Raw genomic sequence first — 14,090 nt, 5'->3', positions numbered from 1 at the left:
TCGCTGGACAGAACCACGACAGTAACACAGGCAGAGCATGGTATGTTCCTTACGTAATTTAACGTTTATCAGCAGTGGCCCGGTGGAAGGAGCCTACCACGACTGGAAGTATGGAACAGGAAGTGACTTATGTGAATTGTGTTGTGGTGGAAGTAACCTACCACGATTTGAAGTATTGTACAGGAAGTGACTTATATGAATTGTATTGTGTGAAGAGAGATAACTTGTTGTTAAAGTTGTGTGAGTGTGAAACAACAGTTTATTTGAATTAAGTAGTTTTTAAAAAATCATCAATGAGGTTAAGTGGGCTCATTAGGAATAAATAATCAAATCATAGCAGGTCATTTAAAAACTAAAAAGGCAAAGTTACCGTCACTGTTATAGTCTCTAGGTTATAAGAGCTACTCCTGGGGTTACCTTATGTAAACAAACAATATCATTATGATAATAATGAGTATTATTAGTAGTATTATGTCTTTACAATGTTATTTTTGTTGCAATTTTAGTTTACCTGTTGATGAAGATGAGGAGGGAAAAAAAGAGGATGCTAATGGGGACGTTGACGAAGATGATTATGTACTCAATCAATCGCTACAATATGTTAGTTGACCTCAGTCAATTATCTTCCTGTATGCTTTAATTGTTATGACTTAACAGTGGCACATAAAGAAGTTCAGGTTTATAACAAATGCCAGCTATACTGAGGAAGATCCGTTCCTTGGTGAACATCTCTGTCTGTCTGTGTAAGGAGCACCGTACGGCTCCACGCATGCGCCGTGCAGCCTCCGTTCGGGTCGGTAAGGGTGTCGAGCCCAGCACGCGCTGGAATACGGCAACAGCGAATATATACAGTATTTTTTTTACACATATACATATATATATATCTATATATATATATATATATATATATGCTTTAATATATATATATAAAACACATAAAAAAAACGGATGTGCCTCCGAAAACGAAACGGATACCGTCCACCTGATCATTTTAATGCAAAAAATTGTAAGTATTATTAAATAATAGCCATGTCAAGTAAATTGTTTTTGAGTTTGCCAGTCAATGGTGGGTTTTTCCCATTTTGAAAAAAAAGGTCCGTGATTCCTAGGCTACTGCTGAAGAGAAAAGGGACGTCTTGAAGAAACTGTAACGGTACCCCCCCGTTTCCCCCCCCACCCCCCAAAAAACCTGTAAAACAACATTTAGTATTTGGATCATGTTTTCGACAACACGGAATACAGCTTTCCTGGAAATAGAGTAACGATATGTCTTTCGATACAATACCCACTGTGCTTCTCATTCGAAACTGGCTGAGGAAGAGAGGTTAGGTAGGGAAATACTGCTACTGACGCTTATTTTTTCTGTCGCTTGTTTCACTGCTTAATTTCTGTTAGTAGAACGGTCTGCTCTGCTCTGGATCCATATTAGTACAATATACAATATGGAGATGTCAGTCTGTTCAATTTTGCTCGGCTATGATTTCTCTCTCTCTCTCTCGGTACCACTGATATGATGTATGTGTCTTCTTTATGTCGAGCGTAAACATGTGCACAGCCTGCTAACAGTAATATTGAAAAGCAGATCATTTGAGCAGCCAAGTTGGATGTTTCCTTGGTTGCTGGTTTGCTATATGTAAACCCCACAGGAGCGGAAGAAGGAATCCCACAGGGGTATAGTGCAAACGGGTTTTTGTATTTGTCACGTTTGTCCAATTTCGTACATTTTGTTGCGTGACATCTGTCAGTTCTCCTCACGCAATATAATAGGCTACGAGAGAGTGAGGTTTTGTGATTTTGTTCTACGCTAAAATCGTGATGCTCTTCTCAACCTAGCCAAACTTGTAGGCTACATATCAGTGGTTATTCTTATGGGTTAGTGTCCTTTAGTGTTTGATATGTAGCCTACCGGTAGTGTGTGTGTGTGTGTGTGGGGGGGGGGGGTTAAGGCAATACATGTAATATTCTCAAGTCGGTCATCTCGGTCTAGGAAGTGCAAATTGAAAAGATCATCATTGTTCGTTAGGAAGTTTGTTTTGTCAGATATCCTATTGATGGGCCTAGATAACATCTGTGCTGCAGGTAACAGAAATAATAGTATTTTAACCGGTAACAGAAATAATAGTATTTTAACCGGTAACAGAAATAATAGTATTTTAACCGGTAACAGAAATAATCGTCTTTTAACCCTCATATTGTTCGTTTAGCCGCGTGTGAATCATTTATGAGGGGGATATGTGACTGTCTGCCTACACCTTTCCTTCCAAACTCGTCGTGTAGTAAAGCGCGTTCGTGACTCATGCACGAGACGTACGACTGAATGAATTTGTTGTGAGCGGCGCCAGTAAGCGCGTCCCCGTGGAGCGGAGGAAGGTTGAGGGATGCGGGGCACCGGTGTCGCGTGGCGGCGAAGCGCTTTGAAACATGTTCGTGCGTACCAATCTCCCGAGGACGCGCTTCTGAATATGAGGGGGGGGGGGGGGGGGGGGGCGAACGGCATTTTGGGCACACAGATCAGACCAAACCCAAGGATTGCAATGAAAACATCTTTAATAAGTCAGTCAAAGTCCATCTACATGTTCTAGTTTTTTTTTTTAATGACTGAAATGTCTGATAGGAGTTTGCTACACATGATTAATAACAGAAGTCAAGAGTTACCTAAAGCCTTTGCTCTCTCACCGAGGATTCTATTGTAGGTTCTATTGTAGGTTGGTGAGAAAAGAGCAACAGAGAGAGAGAGAGAGAGAGAGAGAGAGGAGCAGAAACATCTGGCATGAGAGGATATGCTAACATTTAACATATGATATGAACATGGAGGTTATTTTAGGGAAATTGATAGACTCAGATGAGCACAAAAAGCTTATTTCTCTAAAATTGTATGAACGCATTTAATTACATCCCTGTTAGTGAGCATTTCTCCTTTGCCAAGATAATCCATCCAATTGCCAGGTGGGGCATAACAAGAAGCTGATTAAACGGCATGAACGTTACACAGGTGCACCTTGTGCTGGGGACAATAAGTGTGCCGTTTTATCACGCAACACAATGCCACAGATGTCTCAACTTTTGAGGGAGCGTGCAATTGTCTTGCTGAATTCAGGAATGTCCACCAGAGCTGTTGCCAGAGAATTTAATGTTAATTTCTCTACCATCAGACGTCATTTTACAGAATTTGGCAGTACGTCCAACCGGCCTCACACCTGTAGACCACGTGTAACCACACCATCCCAGGTACTCCAGGCTTCTTCACCTGCAGGATCGTCTGAGACCAGCCACCCGGACAGCTGATGAAACTGTCAGAAACTGCAGTTTGGCGTCGTAAACCGACTTCAGTGAGCAACATGCTCACCTTCGATGCTATTCGCGGATGAATCCTGGTTTCAGCTGTACCGAGCAGATGGCAGACAGGGTGTATAGCGTGGTGTGGGTGAACGGTTTGCTGATGTCACCGTTGTGAACAGAGTGCCAAGTGGCAGTGGGGTTATGGGTATAAGCTACGGACAACGAACACAATTGCATTTTATCGATGGCAATTTGAATGCACAGAGATACCGTGACGGGATCCTGAGGCCCATCGTTGTGCCATTCATCCACCGCCATCGCCTCATGTCTCAGCATGGTAATGCCCCATGTCGCAATCTGTGCACAATTCCTGGATGCTGAAAATGTCCCAGTTCTTCCATGGCCTGCATACTAACCAGATATGTCTCCCATTGAGCATGTTTGGGATGCTCTGGATCAACGTGTACGACAGCGTGTTCCAGTTCCTGACAATATCCAGCAACTTCACACAGCCATTGAAGAGGAGTGGGACAACATTCCACAGGCCACAATCAACAGCCTGATCAACTCTATGTGAAGGAGATGTGTCACGCTGCATGAGGCGAATGGTGGTCATAGGAGATACTGACTGGTTTTCTAATCCAAGTCCCAACCTTTTTAAAGGTATCTGTGACCAACAGATGCGTATCTGTATTCCCAGTCATGTGAAATCCATAGATTAGGGCCTAATGAATGTATTTCAATTGACTGATTTCCTCATATGGACTGCAACATGTTGCAGTTGCATGTTCCGTTTCTAGTGTAGATAAAGGCCCAAATGGAACACTATTTCCTATACAGTGCACTACTACCCATAGGGCTCTGGTTAATAGTAGTGCACTATGTAGGGAATACGGTGCTATTTGGGATGCGGAAAAAGTATTTATCTGATACTAAGTGGTGTCAAAAGTATCTTCCACTTACAAAAAGGGACCCCTGGGCAGTAAGGGAAGTGAAAGGCTTAACTATAGACTACTATTACTGCAACAAGATACATCTGGTGTTTAGTTTCCTCAGTCCAGTGGCTAGATCCACTAGAGAATAGAAGGATGAAGGAAGGCTAGATCCACTAGAGAATAGAAGGAGAAAGGAAGGCTTGATCCACTAGAGAATAGAATGAGAAAGGAAGGCTTGATCCACTAGAGAATAGAAGGAGGAAGGAAGGCTTGATCCACTAGAGAATAGAAGGAGGAAGGAAGGCTAGATCCACTAGAGAATAGAAGGTGGAAGGAAGGCTAGATCCACTAGAGAATAGAAGGAGGAAGGAAGGCTAGATCCACTAGAGAATAGAAGGAGGAAGGAAGGCTAGATCCACTAGAGAATAGAAGGAGGAAGGAAGGCTAGATCCACTAGAGAATAGAAGGTGGAAGGAAGGCTAGATCCACTAGAGAATAGAAGGAGGAAGGAAGGCTAGATCCACTAGAGAATAGAAGGAGGAAGGAAGGCTTGATCCACTAGAGAATAACCCATTTCTCTGTTCTGACCTTGTCAGTCAGCCTCAGGGCAGGTCAAGTCAGTTTAGGTAAAGGGCTTGGGGCAGAGCGGAGTTCACCAAAAAAAATAAGATTCCTATTTTTTCCGCCTCGGCTGAGTGTCTTTCGAGTGCACGAGCATTGCCGATCACTACGCCTGGATACAATTACGCCCCCCATTGAAAATGGGTTGAGTTGCCCCCCCATTGAAAATTATTGGGCAACTCTGCCCCCCATTGAAAATTAATGGGCAACTCTGCCCCCCATTGAAAATTATTGGGCAACTCTGCCCCACATTCAAAATTAATGGGCAACTCTGCCCCCCTTTCAAAATTAATGGGCAACTCTGCCCCCCATTGAAAATTATTGGGCAACTCTGCCCCCCATTGAAAATTAATGGGCAACTCTGCCCCCCATTGAAAATTATTGGACAACTCTGCCTAATACTTATTGCCGGGAAAGCCCTTAAGTCCACTGGAGGAGGAGTGTCCTGGAATCCACACTGAATATGAATCCAATTTCACTAATGACTCACTTCAGTCAGACTGAGACAGACAGGCACCATATCTACCCTACAGTCTGACTGAGACAGACAGGCACCATCTCTACCCTATAGTCTGACTGAGACAGACAGGCACCATCTCCACCTTACAGTCAGACTGAGACAGACAGGCACCATCTCTACCCTACAGTCTGACTGAGACAGACAGGCACCATCTCTACACTACAGTCTGACTGAGACAGACAGGCACCTACATATATACCCTACAGTCTGACTGAGACAGACAGTCACCATCTCTACCCTACAGTCTGACTGAGACAGACAGGCACCATATCTACCCTACAGTCTGACTGAGACAGACAGGCACCATCTCTACCCTACAGTCTGACTGAGACAGACAGGCACCTACATATCTACCCTACAGTCAGACTGAGACAGACAGGCACCTACATATCTACCCTACAGTCAGACTGAGACAGACAGGCACCATCTCTACCCTACAGTCAGACTGAGACAGGCAGGAACCATCTCTACCCTACAGTCTGTCTGAGACAGACAGGCACCATATCTACCCTACAGTCTGACTGAGACAGACAGGCACCATCTCTACCCTACAGTCTGACTGAGACAGACAGGCACCTACATATCTACCCTACAGTCTGACTGAGACAGAGAGGTACCAAATCTAGACAATAGTAAGGTTTAGACAGAGGCTGAGGATGTGGCCTGATGATAAGAGAACAGAGCAAGATATCTTTCTGCAGAGTGACATGAATGAGTCACATACTTCCTCTGGAGGAGGGCGCCCTGTCTCATCATATCCTGTTTCTCTCTGATGTACACTGTACTGACATGGGTATAGTGTACATCAGAGGTATAGGGTACTGACAGAGGTATAGTGTAGATCAGAGGTATAGGGTACTGACAGAGGTTTAGGGTACTGACAGAGGTATAGTGTACTGACAGAGGTTTAGGGTACTGATAGAGGTTTAGGGTACTGACAGAGGTATAGTGTACTGACAGAGGTATAGTGTACTGACAGAGGTATAGTGTACTGACAGAGGTATAGAGGTATAGTGTACTGACAGAGGTTTAGGGTACTGACAGAGGTATAGAGGTTTAGGGTACTGACAGAGGTATAGGGTACTGACAGAGGTTTAGGGTACTGACAGAGGTATAGGGTACTGACAGAGGTTTAGTGTACTGACAGAGGTATAGTGTACTGACAGAGATATAGTGTGCTGACAGAGATATAGTGTACTGACAGAGGTTTAGGGTACTGACAGAGGTTTAGGGTACTGACAGAGGTATAGGGTACTGACAGAGGTATAGGGTACTGACAGAGGTTTAGGGAACTGACAGAGGTATAGGGTACTGACAGAGGTATAGTGTACTGACAGAGGTATAGGGTACTGACAGAGGTATAGTGTACTGACAGAGGTATAGGGTACTGACAGAGGTATAGAGGTATAGTGTACTGACAGAGTTATAGGATACTGACAGAGGTTTAGGGTACTGACAGAGGTATAGTGTACTGACAGAGGTATAGGGTACTGACAGAGGTATAGGGTACTGACAGAGGTATAGAGGTATAGTGTACTGACAGAGGTATAGGGTACTGACAGAGGTATAGTGTACTGACAGAGGTTTAGGGTACTGACAGAGGTATAGTGTACTGACAGCGGTTTAGGGTACTGACAGATGTATAGTGAACTGACAGAGGTTTAGGGTACTGACAGAGGTTTAGGTTACTGACAGAGGTATAGTGTACTGACAGAGGTTTAGGGTACTGACAGAGGTTTAGGGTACTGACAGAGGTATAGTTTACTGACAGAGGTTTAGGGTACTGACAGAGGTTTAGGGTACTGACAGAGGTATAGGGTACTGACAGAGGTATAGGGTACTGACAGAGGTTTAGGGTACTGACAGAGGTTTAGGGTACTGACAGAGGTTTAGGGTACTGACGGAGATATAGTGTACTGACAGAGGTTTAGGGTACTGACAGAGGGTTAGGGTACTGACAGGGTTCCCCCTTTGTTGCTACAACAGCCTCCACTCTTCTGGGAAGGCTTTCCACTAGATGTTGGAACATTTCTGCTATAACAGCCTCCACTCTTTTGGGAAGGCTTTCCACTAGATGTTGGAACATTGCTGCTATAACAGCCTCCAATCTTCTGGGAAGGCTTTCCACTAGATGTTGGAACATTGCTGCTATAACAGCCTCCACTCTTCTGGGAAGGCTTTCCACTAGATGTTGGAACATTGCTGCTATAACAGCCTCCACTCTTCTGGGAAGGCTTTCCACTAGATGTTGGAACATTTCTGCTATAACAGCCTCCACTCTTCTGGGAAGGCTTTCCACTAGATGTTGGAACATTGCTGCTATAACAGCCTCCACTCTTCTGGGAAGGCTTTGCACTAGATGTAGGAACATTGCTGCGGGGACTTGCTTCCATTCACCCAGACAAGAGCATTAGTGAGGTTGGGTACTGATGTTGGGGGCGATTAGTCCTGGCTAGCAGTCGGCGAACCAATTCATCCCAAAGGTGTTCGATGGGCCAGTCAAGTTCTTCCACAACTATCACGACAAAACCAATTCTGTATGGACCTCGCTTTGTGCACAGGGGCATTGTCATTTTGAAACAGGAAAAGGCCTTCCCCAGATTGTTGTCACAAAGTTGGAAGCACAGAATCGTCTAGAATGTCATTGTATGCTGTAGCTTTAAGATTTCCCTTCACTGGAACTAAGGGGCCAGAACCATGAAAAACAGCCCCAGACAATTTTTCCTCCTCCACCAAACTTTACAGTCGGCACTACAAATTTGGGCAGGTAGCGTTCTCCTGGCATCCGCCAAACCCAGATTCGTCCATCGGACTGCCAGATGGTGAAGCGTGATTCATCACTCCAGAAACCCATTTCATGAAGCTCCCGACGATCAGTTCTTGTGCTGACGTCGCTTCCAGAGGCAGATGGGAACTTTGTAGTGAATGTTGCATCTGGGGACAGACCATTTTAACGTGCTTCAGCACTTGGCGGTCCTATTCTGTGAGCTTGTTTGGCCTACCACTTCGCTGCTGCGCCGTTGTTTCTCCTAGACGTTTTAATCTCACAATAACAACACTTACAGTTGACCGGGGTAGCTCTAGCAGGGCAAAATATGACACACTGACTTTTTGGAAAGGTGGCATCCTATGTCGGTGCCACGTTGAAAGTCAATGAGCTCTTCAGTACAGACCATTCTACTGCCAATGTTTTTCTGTGGAGATTGCATGGCTGTGTGCTTTATTTTATACACCTGTCAGCGAATCATTTGAAGGGGTGTCCACTTTACGTGAGGCTTCTCTTCGGTCGTTACATCATCCATCGTTTAGAACAATCAATAAAACCTTGATCACCAAAATGATGTCATCAAACGATAGAACGATCAATGAATCACCATCGCATATTTGATGTGTTTGAATATGAAATCAACGGTCAGCTTTTATGACGCAAAAGAAACGTTTAGGCGGTAGGTCACGATAGGTTTCCTAACACACATCAAATCAAATCAAATCATTCTATCAAGATTCTATCAAGATGCTGAATTAAATAAATCATATTTCTCCAATCCTGTTCCAGAGACATCATTATAACATTGTGGTGTATAATTTTACTGCGAGGAGTTACTATTACTGTAGGCTAGGTGTGAGGCCTTACTACAATCCGTGTCCCAGACTTCAGCGACAAATCCAACTATTAAACTACACTCTGAAATAATTCCGACATCCAAGAGACGTCACTTACAAAACACCCTGGAAGTGTTCAGAATGATTGTGATGTGTCGTTCATTAGGCCTTACACAAGTCTTGTAAACCTGAATTGATGCTGTCCGTACGCGTCTCTGCCTTGGCAGAGTTATCGTTGAACCATACCTTTTGTCCAGCCGCTCATGGTTTTAATGCGACAGACATTCGGTAATGATAGATAGTGTAATAGCCTACAGTTTTCTTGTAATCTGTGTTTTAGTTATTGTGATAGGCTTTCACTATTTATTTTGCGGGGAAGCCGTACTGGACTGTTCCAGCTAACTTTCACCCCTCCTTTAAATACTAAGTACTAAGTACTAAAATACAAAAATACTAAGTACTAAGTACTAAAATACAAAAATACTAAGTACTAAATACTAAGTATTTAAGCCTATAAGTAAATAAGTAAATACACCTTCACTGAAGTGAAACATTGAAGTGACTGTAGGGTAGAGATGGTGCCTGTCTGTCTCAGTCTGACTGTAGTGTAGAGATGGTGCCTGTCTGTCTCAGTCAGACTGTAGGGTAGAGATGGTGCCTGTCTGTCTCAGTCTGACTGTAGTGTAGAGATGGTGCCTGTCTGTCTCAGTCAGACTGTAGTGTAGAGATGGTGCCTGTCTGTTTCAGTCTGACTGTCGGGTAGAGATGGTGCCTGTCTGTCTCAGTCAGACTGTAGTGTAGAGATGGTGCCTGTCTGTCTCAGTCAGACTGTAGTGTAGAGATGGTGCCTGTCTGTCTCAGTCAGACTGTAGGGTAGAGATGGTGCCTGTCTGTCTCAGTCAGACTGTAGGGTAGAGATGGTGCCTGTCTGTCTCAGTCAGACTGTAGGGTAGAGATGGTGCCTGTCTGTCTCAGTCAGACTGTAGGGTAGAGATGGTGCCTGTCTGTCTCAGTCAGACTGTAGGGTAGAGATGGTGCCTGTCTGTCTCAGTCAGACTGTAGGGTAGAGATGGTGCCTGTCTGTCTCAGTCAGACTGTAGGGTAGAGATGGTGCCTGTCTGTCTCAGTCTGACTGTAGGGTAGAGATGGTGCCTGTCTGTCTCAGTCAGACTGTAGTGTAGAGATGGTGCCTGTCTGTCTCAGTCAGACTGTAGTGTAGAGATGGTGCCTGTCTGTCTCAGTCAGACTGTAGGGTAGAGATGGTGCCTGTCTGTCTCAGTCAGACTGTAGGGTAGAGATGGTGCCTGTCTGTCTCAGTCAGACTGTAGGGTAGAGATGATGCCTGTCTGTCTCAGTCAGACTGTAGGGTAGAGATGGTGCCTGTCTGTCTCAGTCAGACTGTAGGGTAGAGATGGTGCCTGTCTGTCTCAGTCAGACTGTAGGGTAGAGATGGTGCCTGTCTGTCTCAGTCAGACTGTAGGGTAGAGATGATGCCTGTCTGTCTCAGTCAGACTGTAGGGTAGAGATGGTGCCTGTCTGTCTCAGTCAGACTGTAGGGTAGAGATGGTGCCTGTCTGTCTCAGTCTGACTGTAGGGTAGAGATGGTGCCTGTCTGTCTCAGTCAGACTGTAGGGTAGAGATGATGCCTGTCTGTCTCAGTCTGACTGACGGGTAGAGATGGTGCCTGTCTGTCTCAGTCAGACTGTAGGGTAGAGATGGTGCCTGTCTGTCTCAGTCAGACTGTAGGGTAGAGATGGTGCCTGTCTGTCTCAGTCTGACTGTAGGGTAGAGATGGTGCCTGTCTGTCTCAGTCAGACTGTAGTGTAGAGATGGTGCCTATCTGTCTCAGTCAGACTGTAGTGTAGAGATGGTGCCTGTCTGTCTCAGTCAGACTGTAGGGTAGAGATGGTGCCTGTCTGTCTCAGTCAGACTGTAGGGTACAGATGGTGCCTGTCTGTCTCAGTCAGACTGTAGGGTAGAGATGGTGACTGTCTGTCTCAGTCTGACTGTAGGGTAGAGATGGTGCCTGTCTGTCTCAGTCAGACTGTAGGGTAGAGATGGTGCCTGTCTGTCTCAGTCAGACTGTAGGGTAGAGATGGTGACTGTCTGTCTCAGTCTGACTGTAGGGTAGAGATGGTGCCTGTCTGTCTCAGTCAGACTGTAGGGTAGAGATGGTGCCTGTCTGTCTCAGTCAGACTGTAGGGTAGAGATGGTGACTGTCTGTCTCAGTCTGACTGTAGGGTAGAGATGGTGCCTGTCTGTCTCAGTCTGACTGTAGGGTAGAGATGGTGCCTGTCTGTCTCAGTCTGACTGTAGGGTAGAGATGGTGCCTGTCTGTCTCAGTCTGACTGTAGGGTAGAGATGGTGCCTGTCTGTCTCAGTCAGACTGTAGGGTAGAGATGGTGCCTGTCTGTCTCAGTCAGACTGTAGGGTAGAGATGGTGCCTGTCTGTCTCAGTCTGACTGTAGGGTAGAGATGGTGCCTGTCTGTCTCAGTCAGACTGTAGGGTAGAGATGGTGCCTGTCTGTCTCAGTCTGACTGTAGGGTAGAGATGGTGCCTGTCTGTCTCAGTCTGACTGTAGGGTAGAGATGGTGCCTGTCTGTCTCAGTCTGACTGTAGGGTAGAGATGGTGCCTGTCTGTCTCAGTCTGACTGTAGGGTAGAGATGGTGCCTGTCTGTCTCAGTCTGACTGTAGGGTAGAGATGGTGCCTGTCTGTCTCAGTCAGACTGTAGGGTAGAGATGGTGCCTGTCTGTCTCAGTCAGACTGTAGGGTAGAGATGGTGCCTGTCTGTCTCAGTCAGACTGTAGGGTAGAGATGGTGCCTGTCTGTCTCAGTCAGACTGTAGGGTAGAGATGGTGCCTGTCTGTCTCAGTCAGACTGTAGGGTAGAGATGGTGCCTGTCTGTCTCAGTCAGACTGTAGGGTAGAGATGGTGCCTGTCTGTCTCAGTCAGACTGTAGGGTAGAGATGGTGCCTGTCTGTCTCAGTCTGACTGTAGGGTAGAGATGGTGCCTGTTTGTCTCAGTCTGACTGTAGGGTAGAGATGGTGCCTGTCTGTCTCAGTAAGACTGTAGGGTAGAGATGGTGCCTGTCTGTCTCAGTCTGACTGTAGGGTAGAGATGGTGCCTGTCTGTCTCAGTCTGACTGTAGGGTAGAGATGGTGCCTGTCTGTCTCAGTCTGACTGTAGGGTAGAGATGGTGCCTGTCTGTCTCAGTCTGACTGTAGGGTAGAGATGGTGCCTGTCTGTCTCAGTCTGACTGTAGGGTAGAGATGGTGCCTGTCTGTCTCAGTCAGACTGTAGGGTAGAGATGGTGCCTGTCTGTCTCAGTCAGACTGTAGGGTAGAGATGGTGCCTGTCTGTCTCAGTCAGACTGCAGGGTAGAGATGGTGCCTGTCTGTCTCAGTCAGACTGTAGGGTAGAGATGGTGCCTGTCTGTCTCAGTCAGACTGTAGGGTAGAGATGGTGCCTGTCTGTCTCAGTCAGACTGTAGGGTAGAGATGGTGTCTGTCTGTCTCAGTCTGACTGTAGGGTAGAGATGGTGCCTGTCTGTCTCAGTCAGACTGTAGGGTAGAGATGGTGCCTGTCTGTCTCAGTCAGACTGTAGGGTAGAGATGGTGCCTGTCTGTCTCAGTCAGACTGTAGGGTAGAGATGGTGCCTGTCTGTCTCAGTCAGACTGTAGGGTAGAGATGGTGCCTGTCTGTCTCAGTCTGACTGTAGGGTAGAGATGGTGCCTGTCTGTCTCAGTCTGACTGTAGGGTAGAGATGGTGCCTGTCTGTCTCAGTCAGACTGTAGGGTAGAGATGGTGCCTGTCTGTCTCAGTCAGACTGTAGGGTAGAGATGGTGCCTGTCTGTCTCAGTCAGACTGTAGGGTAGAGATGGTGCCTGTCTGTCTCAGTCAGACTGCAGGGTAGAGATGGTGCCTGTCTGTCTCAGTCAGACTGTAGGGTAGAGATGGTGCCTGTCTGTCTCAGTCAGACTGTAGGGTAGAGATGGTGCCTGTCTGTCTCAGTCAGACTGTAGGGTAGAGATGGTGCCTGTCTGTCTCAGTCTGACTGTAGGGTAGAGATGGTGCCTGTCTGTCTCAGTCTGACTGTAGGGTAGAGATGGTGCCTGTCTGTCTCAGTCAGACTGTAGGGTAGAGATGGTGCCTGTCTGTCTCAGTCTGACTGTAGGGTAGAGATGGTGCCTGTCTGTCTCAGTCTGACTGTAGGGTAGAGATGGTGCCTGTCTGTCTCAGTCTGACTGTAGGGTAGAGATGGTGCCTGTCTGTCTCAGTCTGACTGTAGGGTAGAGATGGTGCCTGTCTGTCTCAGTCAGACTGTAGGGTAGAGATGGTGCCTGTCTGTCTCAGTCAGACTGTAGGGTAGAGATGGTGCCTGTCTGTCTCAGTCAGACTGTAGGGTAGAGATGGTGCCTGTCTGTCTCAGTCTGACTGTAGGGTAGAGATGGTGCCTGTCTGTCTCAGTCAGACTGTAGGGTAGAGATGGTGCCTGTCTGTCTCAGTCAGACTGTAGGGTAGAGATGGTGCCTGTCTGTCTCAGTCAGACTGTAGGGTAGAGATGGTGTCTGTCTGTCTCAGTCAGACTGTAGGGTAGAGATGGTGCCTGTCTGTCTCAGTCAGACTGTAGGGTAGAGATGGTGCCTGTCTGTCTCAGTCTGACTGTAGGGTAGAGATGGTGCCTGTCTGTCTCAGTCAGACTGTAGGGTAGAGATGGTGCCTGTCTGTCTCAGTCTGACTGTAGGGTAGAGATGGTGCCTGTCTGTCTCAGTCAGACTGTAGGGTAGAGATGGTGCCTGTCTGTCTCAGTCTGACTGTAGGGTAGAGATGGTGCCTGTCTGTCTCAGTCTGACTGTAGGGTAGAGATGGTGCCTGTCTGTCTCAGTCTGACTGTAGGGTAGAGATGGTGCCTGTCTGTCTCAGTCAGACTGTAGGGTAGAGATGGTGCCTGTCTGTCTCAGTCTGACTGTAGGGTAGAGATGGTGCCTGTCTGTCTCAGTCTGACTGTAGGGTAGAGATGGTGCCTGTCTGTCTCAGTCAGACTGTAGGGTAGAGATGGTGCCTGTCTGTCTCAGTCTGACTGTAGGGTAGAGATGGTGCCTGTCTGTCTCAGTCTGACTGTAGGGTA

General features: G+C 46.6%; 1 protein-coding gene across 1 annotated transcript in view; it reads left to right on the top strand.

Moving 5' to 3' along the window:
• Positions 1 to 1,239: 1,239 nt before the first annotated feature.
• The window catches only part of LOC139367792 (regulator of G-protein signaling 20-like), a 112,339-nt gene continuing 99,488 nt past the window's right edge, over positions 1,240 to 14,090 (top strand). The window contains exon 1 of the mRNA XM_071106126.1: positions 1,240 to 1,329. The gene's annotated coding sequence lies outside the window, so the exon portion shown is untranslated. The remainder of the gene's footprint in view (positions 1,330 to 14,090) is intronic.

Source organism: Oncorhynchus clarkii, chromosome 16 (genome assembly GCF_045791955.1).
Source record: "Oncorhynchus clarkii lewisi isolate Uvic-CL-2024 chromosome 16, UVic_Ocla_1.0, whole genome shotgun sequence".
Taxonomy (NCBI): domain Eukaryota; kingdom Metazoa; phylum Chordata; class Actinopteri; order Salmoniformes; family Salmonidae; genus Oncorhynchus; species Oncorhynchus clarkii.
The sequence above is the reverse complement of the archived record's forward strand: the minus strand, read 5'-3'. Positions and strand labels throughout refer to the sequence as shown.